A 4,124-nucleotide genomic window follows, 5' to 3' on the forward strand; every position below is an offset into this window, starting at 1 on the left:
TCTAAAGACCCTTATCTTCCCGACTTTTGAAGATTCGCGGTATTGAAAAGGCCTATTAAAAGGATGCTATTTTGTTGGGAGTGGTTATAGGTCCATGGTTGGTGAACTTCAATCTGCCATCAATCTCACATGTTGTACGAAAGTTTGGCAATTAAGAATGCAATGGTGGCCAATGAAATTTCCTTTGGAGAGCCGCCTGAGGAACATCTTACCCACTACATTGCAGCTTTTCTTTGAGAAGAAGTAGAAGTGGAACCAAGGTGCCCTATTTGTATGGAGAAAGAGGAATCAATAGCTCATGTTTTAGGAACCTGCCGACATGCAAAAACAGTGTGGATTACCGGATTTGCAGCATCATTTTACATTATTAGCTGAGTGGTTGGAAAATCAGTTTTGCATGGGTGATACACAGCTGGTGGAGGTGGCTACGGCAGTCATGCATGGTGTGTGGAACAAGGCGGGCAGTTTTTCGAAAGCTACATTATTTTGAGGCCTCAGTTTGTTGCCACGAAAGCTCTTAGGGAATTGTAGCTCTAGCTAGCAGACGTACAGCGAACGAGAAACTAACCCAGTAGCGGCTACATCCTCAACGGTCCAAGAATGTTGTGGATGCGTCTGTGACTGTCCTGCCTACTACCGGCGAAGCAACTTTTGGCTTTTGTGTGTTGGACTGTACGGTGCAACCCTGGCCTGAGCCTAGCATGGCTGAAGCCTTACCGTGCAAGGAGGCGCTATCTTGGATTAAGGGCAAGAGGCTAGCTAACGTGAGTGTTGAGATCACTATAAGAAAAACCCTTTTTAGCGACAAAAAATTAGTGACGGGTAGAAAAACCCCTCACTAAATGTATTATTTACATAGCTTTTATGAGGGTTAAAAATTACTCTCATTAAAAATTTATGAATTGGTGACGAAAATTTAATTATATATTTATTTAAAAAATTTACTCTCACTATTGATACAATAAATGTTGTTACTGTCACTATTGACATCTACAAATTATTTCATTCCCACAAAAATTTTGTTTGTGGGCGCCCTCTTGTTATAGCCACACCCTCTAAACCCTCTCACTCTCTCAGATCTTACTCCACCACCACGCAACCATCACCTCCACTGCCACAGCGGCCGCTGATTGCTTCAGGCGCCTATCCGACGCCACTGTCGACGTTGCGTTGCCACTGCCTCCCCTACGAAGACACCACAGCCAACGTCCCACCTGCCTGAAGAACGACGACGACGCACTTAACCCTTACGACTACAAGTCTCCTTCCCTGAGTGAGCCACAACTTTAATTGAGCCCTAATTTGTTGGAATTCGAAGCTGGTTCGACTGAGGCTTGTGTTTATTTCTGGTTTTGCGGGTTATTTTCCCCATTTTTGGGTTCTCATTGAGCGTATTGGGATTCTTCGATTGAGGTATGATTTGTTGGAAATCAATACATGATAAAGATTTTTTCTTTTCTTCATTCTGTTATATGCTTACGTTTTTGTGTAATTCGAAAATGTTGCAGTGAAGGTGGGGATTCCAGAGTTCTTGACTTTTCTTCGCTGTTTTTCTTTTCTTTCTGAGCCAGCTTTGCAGCTAGGGTAACTAAATTTACTTACAGTTGGTAGGACATTATAATCCCTCGTAGAATTCAATTGGTTCCTCTTTCAAAGTCTTATTATTTCACTTACAAGAATGCTTTTCAAATTGGAAGTTCTACAAATATCTTTTGATTATCAGTAGTTGTCCTTGCTGCTATGAATTTCATATTGCCTATATGCCTTGGGAGTTCTACAAGAATGCATTTCAAATTGGGATTCCCTACTGCCTTATTTCTCTTTGCAAAGCAGACAAATAGTAGAACTTTGTTTTAATTTCCATCTTCTTAATAAAAATCTTCTGTTATATCTGAAACTTTAAAATACAGAGTAGTTGCTCTATTGAATGTCACAATTCATTGAACTGAATTGCAAGTATTTAATGGATAATATATTATATTTACTTGATTGAACAATTATATCCATGTCACAATTCATAGTCCTGCCTGCTTATCAGATTTGCTGTATGTTCAGGTCTCTACTTTTTTTTTTTTCTTCAGCTTTGTTCTGAAGAAAGACTCTTTACTCTATGAAAGGCATGCCAGGTAACTCTTTCATCATCCTATCTATAGTCTTAAATATTTTTCGTTTTGTTAATGTTATAATGAAAGATGAAATTGTATACTCCTTGCATAGTGTAGGTATATGTTGAAAAGTAGTTGGATGAATTGTATAAGTAACCGCAATGTAGAGCATTTAGCATATTGGCATGGTAGAATGGACTATAGAGATTGTTCAGGTGCAGTTTCTATTGTTCAAAATTATTTAAATTGAAGCTGGCAAAGCCAATTGCATATTCAGGTGAACTTTTATGATGATATGCTGGAAATTGTGTTTATTTCTATATTCTTCTCCTGCTTCTAGCAAGAATTATATCCTAGTGGTTTTGAGTGTTTCTTTGTCTTGGAGACCTTTGTTGTTTCCGCTTGCGTTAGATGGCTAACTGGCTTTTGGTAACTTAGACTTCTACAGGATGTTTCTTTATGTAAGAAATCAACAAATTCAGTGCCTTGGATATCAATGACCTTTCCTTTCAAGCTTTTATTGGGCCCTATAAGTTAGGTGGTATTTGGCTGCTTGCTTTCTATCAAGTATGCAGAGCTTCCTGTAGAATGAGCAATTGATCTCTCCCAGTACTCATACCACCACTGGGCCCAATTCTTTTTGAAAAGTGATTACAGATGGCCTTGATGTGTATCACTGCATATATAAATTGTCAGTCATTCATAAATGTCCATAACTCTTAGTGGACTTTGAGCTTTGAGTGGAGACATTGGGTAAACTTTAGCTCTATGCTGTGCTTGATTGCACTCAAAAATAAGGTCGGCCAACCAACGGGATATAAACCTGACAAATATACAATCCCTTAAGTGTAAAACTTTAAGTCATTTATCTCGTGTCACCACAAGTTGTGCACAAGGAGCCAAAGTGGCAAGTTTACTATGCTCTGGATATGGTATGGTCTTTAATAGGTGGCACTGGTTTAAGGTGGGAGTGGAAAAGTGGTTGACAGCAAAGCTGATGATAGGATTTTCATCTATTATAAAGATCATGGAGGTCCTGGAGTTCTTGGTCAGTTGTGTGTGTGTATATATATATATATATATATATATATATATGAACAATCTTTGATGTTGCCCATTATCATAGAAATTAAAAGTATTTACCAGAGGAGCTGATCGAACTGTTCTTGTTTCAGGGATGCCCAATTTGCCTCATCTTTATGCCAATGATTTCATTCAAGTGTTGAAGAAAAAGCATTCTGCAGGCACCTACAAAGAGATGGTAACCATCTCCATTGATTCTCTTTCCTTCTTTCAACTTTGATTGCATCTATATTTTACTCATAGAACACTTTTGTGCATGCTATGCAGAACAGAGACCTTTAGTGATTTTTGCTTTGAGGTCATAATTTAACAAATAATGTTTTCTTATGTGAGATTTAATATATTCAACCAATTTCAGCAGTACACTAGGACCTTTTTGATTGTCAAATGCTAAAACTAGCTACTTTGATCTTGTGTGCAGTGAAATAGTCTCTCTCTTCTCGTCCATATATATGCCGAAGTGGAAGGAGTTATTCTAAAAAAAGACTTGACGTACTCGCCATACTTTGATGGATGGTGTATTTGCTATCCTTCCTCTAAAGCTGTGTGAAGATGCGATTATTTTTAGCATCTCTAATGTATAGCTAAGAATTTGGTGCATTTAGAGAACTGCTTCTCCAATTCCATCTTGTTGTGTTGGTTGAATTGTGAGTCTTTAGTATTTACAAAGTTAGTATGAAACATTTCATTTTGGTAGTGATAAATGAAGTCTTTTAATATATTGATTGAGTTTACTTTGATTTCATTATGATAAAAAATTTAATTTTTTTTATCAACACAATATCTATAGTTACAACGTAACATAATATCGATTAGTGAGGAAAAAATGTATTACAAAATTTAATATTTAATAAGTAACAAAATATATATATATATATATATATATATATATATATATATAAAATTAGAAAAATAATATTTGACACAAATTTATAA

At 36.8% G+C, this 4,124-nt stretch overlaps 1 long non-coding RNA gene across 11 annotated transcripts; it reads left to right on the forward strand.

The window, feature by feature from the left end:
• The first annotated feature begins 572 nt into the window (after positions 1–572).
• Positions 573–3,907, forward strand: LOC109186199. 11 transcript variants are annotated; one of them, XR_002055112.1, is made up of 7 exons: positions 573–764; positions 1,078–1,413; positions 1,509–1,584; positions 2,082–2,126; positions 2,223–3,153; positions 3,281–3,366; positions 3,610–3,907. It is a non-coding gene; the product is annotated as an uncharacterized LOC109186199 (long non-coding RNA). The 11 variants fall into 11 exon arrangements; XR_002055114.1 differs by lacking the exon at positions 573–764 and having other exon boundaries at positions 1,034–1,413; positions 2,223–2,382; positions 2,544–3,153; XR_002055113.1 differs by lacking the exon at positions 573–764 and having other exon boundaries at positions 1,034–1,413; positions 1,509–1,607; positions 2,056–2,126; positions 2,218–3,153.
• The last annotated feature ends 217 nt before the right edge of the window (positions 3,908–4,124 follow it).

This window comes from Ipomoea nil, unplaced genomic scaffold (genome assembly GCF_001879475.1).
Source record: "Ipomoea nil cultivar Tokyo-kokei standard unplaced genomic scaffold, Asagao_1.1 scaffold1407, whole genome shotgun sequence".
Lineage (NCBI taxonomy): Eukaryota > Viridiplantae > Streptophyta > Magnoliopsida > Solanales > Convolvulaceae > Ipomoea > Ipomoea nil.